The following is a 15,496-nucleotide window of genomic DNA, read 5'->3' as shown; positions in this document are numbered from 1 at the left end:
CATGCATTCCCATAGACTGTAATGTGTTTATTTGACGCACTCCTTCCGCAAGTGTCCGCATGTGTATGGCTATAAACATAAGGATGAATGACCTCTGGGAGGTCAACCACGGGAAGGGCAGCAACCTGGCTATTTATTGCTTGCGTTGAAAAACTCGTGATGGTGTCTCCGCGGCTTTTATGTGTTCTGGATCACTGCATTGAGAAACACGTGATGGTGTCTCCGTGGTGTTGGATGTTTTGATCTCCCCGAGGTAATTCATCCTTATGTTTATAGTCCTTTTACTAGGCACTGCTCCTAATAGCCAGTTTCCTACTCCACACTGATGAGGGGCAAATACCCCGAAACAGCTGTCTGTGGATGGATACCATGTTTTGGCATAGGTGGTTTTCCTTTTTGAATGCTGCCCTTCCCGAGGTTGTTCCTTCCCGGTGAAAGACCTTGCTATTTATTGCTTGCGTTGAGAAACTCGTGATGGTGTCTCGGCGGCTTTTCTGTATGCATTTGCATATTTCCCATAAGGGATGGGAGCAGTGTTCTGGATCACTGCGTTGAGAAACACGTGATGGTGTCTCCGCGGTGTTAGATGTTTTGATCTCCCCAAGGTCATTCATCCTTATGTTTATAGTCCTTTTACTAGGCACTGCTCCTAATAGCCAGTTTCCTACTCCACACTGATGAGGGGCAAATACCCCGAAACAGCTGTCTGTGGATGGATACCATGTTTTGGCATAGGTGGTTTTCCTTTTTGGATGCTGCCCTTCCCGTGGTTGTTCCTTCCCGGTGAAAGACCTGGCTATTTATTGCTTGCATTGAGAAACTCGTGATGGTGTCTCCGCGGCTTTTCTGTATGCATTCGCATGTGTATGGCGGCAGAAATTTGCCGCCACAAAAATTCAACATGGGGTGTTAGCCACACCCAGCCGCAGACCACGAAAATACGCATGTGTAAGCAAATGCGGGCGAACGCATGCAAACACATGCACCTGCGTCTACAATGTTAAAGATATAAAATGAAGAGGCATGCAGTTGTATGCATCAGAAACACTGCAGACACAACTGCAAATGTGAAACCAGCCTAACTCAGCATACCTGTGCTGAGTTAGGCATTGGGAAGCCGATTGTCAATAGACAAGATGTCGGCAGTGACACCCCTTCAACAGAATGGAGTGGAAAAGAAGGTACTGCTCTGCCGACATGACATCACAGGCAGTGGTAAAATTGTCGCCAGGAGCGGTTGTGTGCCTTGTACAGTGGTGGGCATTACCTAGGCCATCACAGATCAGTGGTTCCCTGTGGAGCACAGATTGTTTGGCAGAGTCATTTTCCATCTTTAGAGTCACTAAGTTTCTTTCTTCTGTAGAGTGTAAGCTCTTGTGATCTGATCAACTCTCTCCTGTAGAGTATAAGCTCTTTTAATCAGTGGGGTCCTATCTATCTTGTATCGGGTATAAGTTTTTATGGTCAGTGGAATCCTTTTTGTCTCTCCTGTAGATTTTAAGCTTCGAAAGTCAGCAGAATTCTCATTCTTCTGCAGTGTGTAAGTGCAGTACTATGATCAGTGGGTCCCCTCTCTCTCTCTCTCATGAAGGGTGGAAGCTCTTGTGGTCAGCGGGGTCCCCTCTTTCTCTATTCTTTAGAGTGTATGCACTTATGGTTAGTAGGATTCTTTCTCCTGTATAAGGTATTATTGTTTAGCAGGGTTCTTTCTCTTTCTCCCTCTCCTGTAGAATGTAAGTTCTTTTGGTCAATGGGGTCCTTTCTCTTGCTTTTCTGTAGAGTGTAAGCTCTTATGATCAGCAGGGTTCTTTCTCTCCTGTATAATGTAAGAACTTATGGTTAGCAGGGTTGTTTCCCTCTCTCTTTCTCCCTCTCCTGTAGGGTGTAAGCTCTTAGGGTCAGCGGGGTCCTCTCTCTCACTTTTCTGTAGAGTGTAAGCTCTTATGTTCAACGGGGTTCTTTCTCTCTCCTGTACAATGTTAGAACTTATGGTTAGCAAGGTTGTTTCCCTCTCTCTTTCTCCCTCCCCTGTAGAATGTAAGTTCTTATGCTCAGTGGGGTCCTTTCTCTCTCCTGTAGCATGTAAGCTCTTATGGTAGGTGGAGTTCTCTCTTTTCTGTAGAGTTTAAGATTTTATGGTCTGCATGATTCTCTCTCCTGTATAGTGTAATCTATTATGGTTAGCAGGGTTATTTCTCGCTCTTTTTCTCCTCTAGAGAGTAAGTTATAATTCTCCGTGGGGTCCTCTGTCTCTCTCTGTCTTATAGGGTGTAAGTTCTTATGGTTATTGGTGTCCTCTCTCCTGTATAGTGTAAGCTCTTATGGATAGCAGGGTTTTTTCTTTCTCTTTCTCTCCTCTTAAGTGTAAGTTCTTATTTTCAGCGAGGTCCTCCATCTCTCTCTCTACTGTAGAGTATAAATGCTTATGGCCAACGGGATTCTATTTTCTGTAGAGTTTAAGCTCATTGTTACCAGGGTTCTCCCTCTCCTTTAGAATGTAAGTGCTTATGGCAGCCGAGTCCTCTATCTCCTGTAAAGTTTAAGTTGTTATGGTAAGCTGGGTTCTTGCTTTCCCACGTGTATTTTCTGAGCAATTGCAAGCTTCCCAGTACTGAGAATCGGGAATCACATCTATTTGTAAAATTTGGCGAATTTGAATGTCAAAATATCCACTTATCTCTGCCCTTTAAAATATAAAAAAAATCCTTACAATATGCAATAAACATAGCTGTATTACTTTCCAATTAGAATAGTAACATAAGCAAAGAAAGTTTAGACCTAGAGCTAAGCACAAAACCTTCCTATATATCTATACAGAGCTAAGAGGAAGGCACTTTGTGCATGGGGGCTGCTTGTGCAGGGGGTCAACTTGTGCAGATTTTATTGACATGCCATATTTTTCAAAATGCCAGGGCAGTTAAATATGGCAGTTGGACAGGGCAGAAGACAGGTAAGCAATGCAAGACATTCAAACAAACTTCTTCATAGTTCATTTGTACTGCAAAATATTTTCACTCTATGTATTTATATCACTAATGTTCTAGCTGCTGCAATCACTCATATCTACCACCCTTTCACATTCTCTGTGCATTCCATCCATATCAGTCCCTCTCTTCTCTCCTATGTACCGCTCTCACGCTCTTTCCGCAATCTTAAACTATACAGATCCATTCACTCTCTCCACAGAATACAAGAGACTCCCTCACAAATCACTGAACCATATGCTTGTAAAGGTGGAGAAGTTGTCCTGATGACTTGTTTCACACATGATTTTACATTTAATGTGCTCGGTAGCAGTTTGTTAAGCTGTGAAAGGGTTAACAGTGTCAGCCCAGGTGGGGAGGAGTTACATGGGCATGTCAGGAAGATAGGACAGGCCGGAGCGAGCCGTCCCCTCCCCCCACGGCCTAAGCGAAGGGCGGCATGACAATGGGTTGGAGAGGAGGGGGTGGGGCTGAAGGGGTTAATTACATTAGGGGGTGGGGGCTAGTGGTAGAGGGGTTAGAGAAGTGTCAGGGGGTGGGGGCCGGTCAGTTCCCGCTCACCTTCACAAGAAGCATCCCTCCCTCCTGCCCTTTACTTTGTGGTTCTGTGGGGTTACATTACTCGCGGTGAGCGGGTAGTTATAGTATTCATATATGGTTCTTTTTGGGTCATTGCGGCCGGGGCGGCTGGGGGGGAGTCCTTGGAGTTGGTGGAAATTGGTTTGGGGGGTCCATCGGTATATGTCTCCTCTGTTTTGGAGTTTAATATGTTTAGGATCTGGTGAATGGTGGTGGGGAGTTCCGGCAGGGGTGGTCGGATCTCCCGTTTATTACCGCGAACAGTGAACCCTCTTGTAGGGTGTTTGGTGCTCCCGAGCCAGGGTTACAACGGCTGGGAGTAAGATATGGTTTTAAGTTATGTTCACGGTATGGTTAAAATCACCAGATCCTTGTGGGCTCCAAGGCCTTCTCCTAGTTTTTGAAATGTATGCTTTTTTACATTCATTGTTATCTGTTGTTTTGTTTAACCCCTTAGCGACCGCCGATACGCCTTTTAACGGCGGCCGCTAAGGGTACTTAAAGCACAGCGCCGTTAATTAACGGCGCTGTAGAAAAAGTAAATAGCGCCCCCCAGAGTCGGATTTTCTCCGGGGTCTCGGCTGCCAGGGGTAGCCGAGACCCCAGAGAACATGATTCGGGGTTTTTTTTACCGACCCCGCATTTGCGATCGCCGGTAATTAACCGTTTACCGGCGATCGCAAAAAAAAAAACGCGATTTTTTAAAATTTCTGTGTCCTCCGATGTGATCGCACATCGGAGGACAGAGAAAAAGGGTCCCAGGTAGTCCCTCAATACTTAACTATCTCCCCCGATGCTCCTCGTGGCTCCCGGTGGGCGCCGCCATCTTGAAAATGGCGGGCGCATGCGCAGTGCGCCCGCCGGCCGGCCCCGCGAGAATCTTTGGGATCTCGGCTGCCGGGGGTACCCGAGACCCCAAAGAGCATGATCGGGGTCGGTTTTACCGACCCCTGTTTTGCGATTGCCGGTAATTAACTGTTTACCGGCGATCGCACAAAAAAAAGAAGTAAAGTGTAATTCTCTGTCCTCTGATGTGATCACACATCAGAGGACAGAGGAATAGGGGGATTCGGGGACCCTGCCATACTCACCTGTGTCCCTGGGTCCTCCTGCTGCTCCTCCTGGCCGCCGGCAAAAGAAAATGGTGGGCGCATGCGCAGTGCGCCCGCCATCTGTCTCCATCTGCTGGCCGGCAGGAGAACAGCAGTTGGGGCTAGGGTTAGGGTTAGGGCTAGGGTTAGGGCTAGGGCTAGGGCTAGGGTTAGGGCTAGGGCTAGGGTTAGGGTTAGGGCTAGGGTTAGGGTTAGGGCTAGGGTTAGGGCTAGGGATAGGGTTGGGGCTAAATTTAGGGTTAGGGTTGGGGCTAAATTTAGGGTTAGGGTTGGGGCTGAATTTAGGGTTAGGCTTCTTTCACACTTACGTCAGTACGGGGCCGTCGCAATGCGTCGGCCCGACATACCGACGCACATTGTGAAAATTGTGCACAACGTGGGCAGCGGCTGTAGTTTTTCAATGGATCCGCTGCCCAATCTATGTCCTGGGGAGGAGGGGGCGGAGTTACGGCCACGCATGCGCGGTCAGAAATGGCAGATGCGACGTACAAAAAAAGTTTCATTGAACGTTTTTTTGTGCCGACGGTCCGCCAAAACACAACTCATCCAGTGCACGACGGACGCGACGTGTGGCCATCCGTCATGATCTGTCGGCAATACAAGTCTATGGGCAAAAAACGCATCCTGCGGGCACATTTGCAGGATCCGTTTCTTGTCCAAAACGACGGATTGCGACGGATGCCAAACGATGCAAGTGTGAAAGTAGCCTTAGGGATAGGGTTAGGGTTGGGGCTAAAGTTAGGGCTAGGGTTGGGGCTAAAGTTAGGGTTAGAGTTGGGATTAGGGTTAGGGTTTGGATTAGGGTTGGTATTAGGGTTAGGGTTGGCATTAGGGTTACGCTTGGGATTAGGGTTAGGTTTGGGATTAGGGTTAAGGTTAGGGTTGTGATTAGGGGTGTATTGGGATTAGGGTTAGTTTTGAGGTTAGGGTTGAGATTAGGATTAGGGGTGTGTTGAATTTAGGGTTTTGATTAGGGTTATGGTTAGGGTTGACATTAGGGTTGTTTTGGGGTAAGGGTTGTGATTATGGTTAGGGTTAGTGATTAGGATTATGGATCAGGTTGGGATTAGGGTTAGGGGTGTGTTGGGTTTAGGGTTGGAGCTAGAATTGGGGGGTTTCCACTGTTTAGGTACATCAGGGGGTCTCCAAACACGACAGCCAATTTTGCGCTCAAAAAGTCAAATGGTGCTCCCTCCCTTCTGAGCTCTGCCGTGCGCCCAAACAGTGGGTTACCCCCACTTATGGGGCATCAGCGTACTCGGGATAAATTGGACAACAACTTCTGGGGTCCAATTTCTCTTGTTACCCTTGTGAAAATAAAAACTTGGGGGCTACAAAATCTTTTTTGTGGAAAAATATATATATTTTTTTTATGACTCTGCATTCTAAACTTCTGTGAAGCACTTGGGCATTCAAAGTTCTCACCACACATCTAGATAAGTTCCTTGGGGGGTCTAGTTTCCAAAATGGGGTCACTTGTGGGGGGTTACTACAGTTTGAGTACATCAGGGGCTCTGCAATCGCAACATAATGCCCACAGACCATTCTATCAAAGTCTGCATTCCAAAACGGCGCTCCTTCCCTTCCGAGCTCTGCCGTGCGCCCAAACAGTGGTTTACCCCCACATATGGTGCATCAGCATACTCGGGATAAATTGGACAACAACTATTGCAGTCCTATTTCTCCTGTTACCCTTGTGAAAATAAAAGCTTGGGGGCTACAATATCTTTTTTGTGGAAAACAAATATTTTTTATTTTCACAACTCTGCATTCTAAACTTCTGTGAAGCACTTGGGCATTCAAAGTTCTCACCACACATCTAGATAAGTTCCTTGGGGGGTCTGGTTTCCAAAATGGGGTCACTTGTGGAGGGTTTCTACTGGTTAGGTACATCTGGGGCTCTGCAAACGCAACATAATGCCCGCAGACCATTCTATCAAAGTCTGCATTCCAAAACGGCGCTCCTTCTTTCCGAGCTCTGCCGTGCGCCCAAACAGTGGTTTACCCCCACATATGGGGTACCAGCATACTCAGGACAAATTGGACAACAACTTTTGGGGTCCAATTTCTCTTGTTACCCTTGTGAAAATAAAAACTTGGGGGGCTAAAAAATCATTTTTGTGTAAAAAAAAAATATTTTTTATTTTCACGACTCTGCATTATAAACTTCTGTGAAGCACTTGGGCATTCAAAGTTCCCACCACACATCTAGATAAGTTCCATGGGGAGTCTAGTTTCCAAAATGGGGTCACTTGTGGGGGATTTCTACTGTTTAGGCACATCAGGGGCTCTCCAAACGCGACATGGCGTCCGATCTCAATTCCAGCCAATTCTACATTGAAAAAGTAAAACGGCACTCCTTCTCTTCCAAGCTCTGCGGTGCGCCCAAACAATGGTTTACCCCCACATATTGGATATCGACGTACTCAGGAGAAATTGCACAACAACTTTAGTGGTCTAATTTCTCCTGTTACCCTTGTGAAAATAAAAATTTGTGGGCAAAAAATAATTTTTGTAGAAAAAATGCGATTTTTTTTTTCACGGCTCTACGTTATAAACTTCTGTGAAGCACATGGGGGTTCAAAGTGCTCACCACACATCTAGATAAGTTCCTTAAGGGGTCTAGTTTCCAAAATGGTGTCACTTGTGGGGGTTTCCACTGTTTAGGCACATCAGGGGCTCTCCAAACGCGACATGGCATCCAATCTCAATTCCAGCCAATTCTACATTGAAAAAGTAAAACGGCACTCCTTCTCTTCCAAGCTCTGCGGTGCGCCCAAACAGTGGTTTACCCCCACATATTGGATATCGACGTACTCAGGAGAAATTGAACAACAACTTTAGTCATCTAATTTCTCCTGTTACCCTTGTGAAAATAAAAATGTGTGGGCAAAAAGATCATTTTTGTGTAAACAAAAGCAATTTTTTATTTTCACGGCTCTACGTTATAAACTTCTGTGAAGCACTTGGGGGTTCAAAGTGCTCACAACACATCTAGATAAGTTCCTTAAGGGTTCTAGTTTCCATAATGGTGTCACTTGTGGGGAGTTTACACTTTTTAGGCACATCAGGGGCTCTCTAAACGTGACATGGCGTCCGATCTCAATTCCAGCCAATTCTGCATTGAAAAAGTCAAACGGCGCTCCTTCACTTCTAAGTTCTGCGGTGCGCCCAAAAAGTGGTTTACCCCCACATATGGGGTATTGGCGTATTCAGGAGAAATTGCATGACAAAATTTATGGTTACATTTCTGTTTTTACACTCGTGAAAATAAAAAAAATGGTTCTGAATTAAGATGTTTGCAAAAAAAGTTAAATGTTCATTTTTTCCTTCCACATTGTTTCAGCTCCTGTGAAGCACGTAATGGGTTAATAAACTTCTTGAATGTGGTTTTGAGAACCTTGAGGGGTGTAGTTTTTAGAATGGTGTCACACTTCATTATTTTCTATCATATAGACCCCTCAAAATGACTTCAAATGTGATGTGGTCCCTAAAAAAAAAATGGTGTTGTAAAAATGAGAAATTGCTGGTCAACTTTTAACCCTTATAACTCCCTAACAAAAAAAAATTTTGTTTCCAAAATTGTGCTGATGTAAAGTAGACATGTGGAAAATGTGATTTATTAACTATTTTTCGTGACATATCTCTCTGATTTAAGGGCATAAAAATACAAAGTTTGAAAATTGCAAAATTTTAAAAATTTTCGCCATATTTCCGTTTTTTTCATAAATAATCGCAAGTAATATCGAAGAAATGTTACCACTAACATGAAGTACAATATGTCACGAAAAAATAATCTCAGAATCAGCGGGATCCGTTGAAGCGTTCCAGAGTTATAACCTCATAAAGTGACAGTGGTCAGAATTGCAAAAATTGGCTTGGTCATTAAGTACCAAATTGGCTCTGTCACTAAGGGGTTAATAAACAGGCTGCTGTGGCCTACATAATTCCAAAGAAACACCGGTCTCTGTCTTAATTGGGAAAAATGGGTTCGGGTGGTCGTGTTGGGACGAAAAAAGGTAAGGGATTGAAAGGGTGTGAACAGGAGATATTTCCCTCTTTCCCATGAAGCGCCTTCGACAATACCAGGGTCAAGTTCCGGGTTACTGTTGATCTGTAGGCCACAAGTGAAGAGTGTGTAGCAACCGAAGAATCAAAGGGTTAAAGTTCAGAACAGCGTTACAGAAACAAGCATACCATCTGCAAGGCCAGAGAGCTCAGATCAGACACAGAGGGGAAGTCACAGAGCCACACTTTGACCCCTGTTACTCTTACACTAATAAGGATGATCCTTCACCAATAGTCAGTATCTGCTGTAGCATAAACAGAGCTGATGGAGGGATAATTCCTGTAGTCAGCTAACAGTGGGCTACAGGGCAATGTCTAAAACTAGATAGAAGTCTTTTCCAACCAGGAAGGAGCATGGGGTGCTACACGGCAGTGGAATATACTGTCAGTGAGAAGTAAAACAAGGATGCTCTTGGAAGAAATACATTGTTATTCTGGAAATGTAGCGTAACATGTAGTTCCCTATTAAACTAAAGTATGTACATTTGCCTTATTTAGAATACATGTTCAAAGAAATGCATGACATTTATCAAATATTGAAGATCCTGTTCAAGAATTTAAGTAAAAACATGTTGGCCTCCCTGATTTGTGTAATGATTTTAAGATTCCCATATCATCATACCACTTGTGGCCCGAAATGGGGTAAGAACCAAAAGCACACAAAACACTCATACACTCAGGGGTACCATAGCAGGGTGTTTAGAGACGGCTAAGTAAATCTCACTGCCAGTAAAGTAACCATCGGCCGGTCTCGTCCCTTACGTGCTGACACTCTCTGTTCTCCTCCTATTCACAGGAGATATCTCTGCTAATCCAGGCCCTTCTTGTAATAGTAAGTTACCTCTCTCTCTGCTGCATTCAAAAACACTGTTAATCACATTAATAATCTTTGCATGCCTTCTCCATTCCCCTATAACTGTATAATTCACAGTCAGCATGTTACAAACTCTCGTACATCCATGATTTTTTCCTTTCAAATTCTCTTAACCTTCAAACTTTTACTGAAACCTGGATCAAGTAGTCGGAACACCACTACCATTACTGCTCTCTTGTATGGTGGCCTACATTTTTCACATATCCCCAGACCTGAGAAGCGACCAGTGGAGGTGTTGATCTTCTCCTTTAAACAAAATGTAATTTTCAGGTTATCACCCTAGTACCTCACTTATCTTCCTTTCTTTTATAGGCACGGTGGCGCAGTGGTTAGCACTGCAGCCTTGCAGCGCTGGAGTCCTGGGTTCAAACCTCACCAAGGACAACATCTGCAAAGAGTTTTGTATGTTCTCTCCGTGTTTGCGTGGGTTTCCTCCCACATTCCAAAGACATACTGATAGGGAATTTAGATTGTGAGCCCCAATGGGACAGCGATGATAATGTGTGCAAACTGTAAAGCGCTGCGGAATATGTTAGAGCTATATAAAATGTAGGGATTTCACTCACTCAGGTGCGACGGCTGACACTCAGGAGGCACGTTCCTTTAAAAGTTCACAAAGGTTTATTGCATCATAAACCATTTGGCAAAAATAACTGAAAACAAATAGCCTCTGGCTCAGGCAAGAAAACAAGTGTCCAGTCCTTCAGGCTCAGTCCTGGAGCCTTAACATACTCAGGAGGGTTCCACCTCCATACATATCTACTGTGTTAAGCATTAGGCTTTCTTTTATATGTCTAACCACACTCAGAACCCATCACATGACCAGACATGTGGTTGTGACATCACCACAGGTCCTGAAACACATATAGGTAGCTATGGTTACATCACAGCGGCAAGCCATCTATGTGACACATATCTCCCGTCGATTAGACACCCTTTAGCCACGCTACATACCTCCCCCTCTGCCTAAAGCCGTGGGGCTTGGCACTTTCCCCCACTAGACAAGGGATTCTTGACAGGGCATCAGCATTACCGTGCAGCTTTCCGGCCCTATGTTCCACATGGAAACAGAAGTCCTGCAGGGCTAAGAACCAACGGGTGACCCTAGCATTTCTACCCTTCGTTTCCCTCATCCACCTAAGTGGGGCATGGTCGGATATCAGTCTAAATTTACGTCCCAGCAGATAGTACCGTAATGTGTCCACCGCCCACTTTATGGCCAAGCACTCCTTCTCTACGACTGAGTAGTTCTTTTCAGATGAGGACAGCTTCCTACTCAGAGAACAGGATGCTCCTCCCCGTGTAGTTCTTGGGAAAGGACTGCTCCTACCCCAACATCTGAGGCATCTGTCTGAAGATTAAACTCTTTCTTGAAGTTTGGGGCCATCAGAATGGGTTGCTTACACAGAGCCTCTTTCATCTCTTGGAAGGCTAACTCTGTTTCTTCGGACCATTTAATCATTACTGATTTTGTCCCTTTTAGCAGATCAGTCAGAGGCGCAGCCATCGTGGCGAAGTTTGGGATGAACCTCCTGTAATATCCCACGATTCCCAGGAAGGCTTTAACTTGCTCTTTGGAAACTGGTTTTGGCCATGTTTGAATTGCCTCGACTTTACTGATTTGGGTTTTTATTTCTCCATGACCCACTATATATCCAAGGTACTTAGCTTCTTCTTTACCCAAGGCACACTTCTTCGGGTTTATTGTAAACCCCGCCTCTCTTATAGCATCAAACACCGCTTGGACCTTTTCCAGATGACTCTCCCAGTCCGGGCTAAAGATGACAATATCATCCAGGTACGCAGCATCGTATGCCTTGTGGGGTGCAAGGATTCTATCCATAGCCCTTTGGAAGGTGGCCGGAGCTCCCTGTAGGCCAAATTGCATCCGGACATACTGGAAGCATCCATCTGGTGTAGAAAACGCTGTCTTCTCCTTGGCTTCATGTGCCATGGGGATCTGCCAATACCCCTTCGTCAAATCCAAGGTGGTTATGTACCTGGTGGGCCCAAGCCTTTCGATGAGCTCATCAACGCGGGGCATGGGATATGCGTCGAACTTGGAGACCTCATTCAACTTCCTATAGTCGTTGCAAAATCTCCACTCCCCATCAGGTTTTGGGACCAGGACAATTGGGCTCGACCAACCGCTCTTGGATTCCTCAATGACTCCAAGCTCCAACATACGCTCCACTTCCTTGGAGACTACTTCTCGACGGGCCTCAGGAATTCTATAGGGCTTCATGTTCACGCGCACATGTGGCTCTGTCAGGACCTCATGCTCTATGACCTTCGTGTACCCAGGCAACTCAGAAAACAGGTCCCTGTTTTTCTGGAGTAACTCCCGGCATTGCTGTTTCTGGGTCTTCGATAGCGTCTCCGCTACAGTAACCGCTCCAACCTCACCTTCTGGGTTGCTAAACAATGATGGAGTTACTGTCGGCTCTCTATCTTGCCACGGCTTGATGAGGTTGACATGGTATACTTGGAATGGTTTCCGTCTTCCTGGTTGGTGAATTTTATAATTTACTTCACCAAGTTTCTCGACAACCTCATACGGCCCTTGCCATTTGGCCAAGAACTTGTTTTCCACCGTCGGAACTAACACAAGAACTCGGTCTCCCGGATTGAACTGCCTCACTCTTGCAGACCGGTTGTAGACTCTGGTCTGAGCTTCTTGTGCCTGGAGGAGGTGTTCTTTCACGATAGGCATCACCTTTGCAATCCTCTGCTGCATCAGGGCCACATGCTCAATGACGCTTCTGTGGGGCGTGACTTCGGCTTCCCAGGTTTCCTTGGCTCTATCCAGGAGTCCTCGCGGATGTCGGCCATATAGAAGCTCAAACGGTGAGAACCCTGTGGAGGCCTGTGGAACTTCACGAATGGAAAACATCAGATAGGGTAAGAGACAATCCCAGTCTCTACCGTCTTTCTCTATACCTTTTTCTCAGCATGCTCTTCAGTGTCTTGTTAAATCTCTCAACAAGGCCATCTGACTGGGGATGGTACACCGAGGTCCTCAACTGGGAAATTTTCAGGGCTTTGCATAATTCCCTCATCACCTTGCTCATGAAAGGTGTCCCCTGGTCAGTCAGGATCTCCTTCGGCAGACCTGTCCGGGAAAAGACATGGACCAACTCGCGAGCTATACTCTTTGAGGAAGAATTTCTCAAGGGAATTGCTTCAGGATAGCGTGTGGCATAGTCAAGGATGACTAATATATACTGATGGCCCCGGGCTGATTTAACTAAGGGACCGACCAAGTCCATGGCAATTCTCTCGAACGGTACCTCAATAATGGGCAGTGGCACAAGGGGGTTCCGGAAATGAGGAGTAGGAGCAGTTACTGACATGTAGGGCAGGACCTGCAATAGTTCACTATTTCCCGGTGACACCCAGGCCAATAGAACCTCTGCACAACCCGTTCCTGCGTTTTTTCCACCCCTAGATGTCCACCCAAGATGTGTGAATGGGCCATATCCAACACCTTCCGTCTATATGGACCCGGCACTACCAACTGCTCTACCAACTCCTCCCTTATTTTCTTGACCCGATACAACAACTCCCCACTCATTAGAAAATGGGGAAATCTTGTGTCTGCCCCCGGCTCCTGTACCACCCCTTCAATAACTGTGACATTATTAAAGGCTTCCCTCAGAGTGGGGTCCCTATGTTGGGCAGTCCCAAAATTTTCACCGGTCACCTCTAACTCCAGAATGTCAGATGAAGGGGACACTTCCTCCTCATCCCCAACCAGAACACAAAAAGGAAACCTGTCTGACTCTGGGTGTGGCGACAGCCTTCGAGGGTTCATTGGTTCCCTACTCTTGCTAGTGAGCTCAGAACCTTTTCCCCACAAATCCCAAAACAAACAGAAATCCTGGCCAATAATTATAGGGTGCAACAAGTCTTGCACGACGCCGACTATGTGGGACTCAGTGCCACATGCCGTTTCAATGTCCACCCTGGCCATAGGGTAGTCCTTTGCATCACCATGTATGCACCGCACTCCGACCTTCTTTCCCGGGAGCAGGTGGAGAGGAAAAGTGGCCCTCACCAGGGTCACTAGGCTCCCCGAGTCTAACAGTGCCGTTACTGCTCGACCGTTCACCTTTACGGGACACGCTTGAGGTCCCTCGTTGGGCGGAGAATTCACACCGCAGGCTGGATATGCATAGTATGAACAACGGCGTCCCATGCTGCAGTCCATCTGCTCAGTGGTCTGGGAACAATGGGCTACTATATGTCCTGGCCTGTGGCACCTCCAACAAATAACATCACCCGTAGGAACCTTGGGCACCACCTCCCCCGCCCTTTGTGACCTTGGACGTCTCACCCCTTTTTGGGACTCAGCTCCCTTCTGGGACCCCCAGTACGGCATGGGCTGCCTCCCGAAGGAGCCTTCCAACCCTTGGTATCTCTCAACCAGTCCGATCAGCTCATCGGCATTCTGGGGATCACCCTGGGCAACCCAAGTCTGTATGGACCTCGGGAGGGAATGCACAAACCGATCCATCATTACCTGTTCCACCATCTGTGCAGGTGTACATGACTCTGGCTGCAGCCATTTCTGGACCAGGTGCAACAGATCAAACATTTGAGAGCGAGGCGGTTTGTCCCGGTGATAGGCCCAGCAGTGAACTCGCTGTGCCCTGACAGTCAGTGTCACCCCCAAACGTGCGAGAATCTCGACTTTCAATTTGTGATACTCTTTGGCATCCTGCAAGGTCAAATCATAGTACGCCTTCTGGGGTTCTCCCGTCAGGTATGGCGCCAGTTCCTCTGCCCACTGCTCTGGCGGGAGGAAGGCCTCAACATCATCCCCGGGGGTCATTTTCTGCAATGCGCGTTTTACCGTCTTCCGGACGTGGGTGTCATCAGCCAGACCTGGAGTTGGGGTGCTCGTCTTGCCCTGGATGGCGGTTGCCAGAAGCTGCATCTGCTGCCGTTGCTCCTGCTGGCTCTGTTGCATCTACTGCATCAACAGCCTGTTGGTCTCTTGCGGCCTTTGCTCCTGCTGTGACTGCATCTGGACCAAGTGTTTCAGCAGGTCCTCCATTTTCCCCGGCAATGCTTGCTGGCTTGCAACAGACTTGACCCAGGACATTCAATAATAGATTTACTACTCGGCTGGGGACGCTGCCCGCATTCTCCACCAATTGTAGGGATTTCACTCACTCAGGTGCGACGGCTGACACTCAGGAGGCACGTTCCTTTAAAAGGTCACAAAGGTTTATTGCATCATAAACCATTTGGTAAAAATAACAGAAAACAAATAGCCTCTGGCTCAGGCAAGAAAACAAGTGTCCAGTCCTTCAGGCTCAGTCCTGGAGCCTTAACATACTCAGGAGGGTTCCACCTCCATACATATCTACTGTGTTAAGCATTAGGCTTTCTTTTATATGTCTAACCACACCCAGAACCCATCACATGACCAGACATGTGGTTGTGACACCACAGGTCCTAAAACACATATAGGTAGCTATGGTTACATCACAGCGGCAAGCCATCTATGTGACACATATCTCCCGTCGATTAGACACCCTTTAGCCACACTACAAAAAATAAAGATTATTATTTCTTTTGGGCTCACACTGTGAGACTGTGCCATCCCTTGCCCCTGCGAGGGGTCGGTTGTGTGTTGCCCTTCAGGCCCCTCCCATCAGTTCCTGGATCACTTTGTCACCTGGCTTCCATAATGTTTAGCTTGTGACATTCTCATTCTCATCCTCATCATCTGGGACTTTAACATCTCTATTGAAGATCCCATCTCCCCATCTGCCATTCATCTTTTATTTCTAACTTCCTATCTTGATCTTTCACAGCTTACTAAATCTCCCTCATATGAAGATAGGAATATACTGGACTTGGTCTTCTCT

This window comes from Ranitomeya imitator, chromosome 3 (assembly GCF_032444005.1).
Source record: "Ranitomeya imitator isolate aRanImi1 chromosome 3, aRanImi1.pri, whole genome shotgun sequence".
Classification (NCBI taxonomy): domain Eukaryota; kingdom Metazoa; phylum Chordata; class Amphibia; order Anura; family Dendrobatidae; genus Ranitomeya; species Ranitomeya imitator.
The sequence above is the reverse complement of the archived record's forward strand: the minus strand, read 5'-3'. Positions refer to the sequence as shown.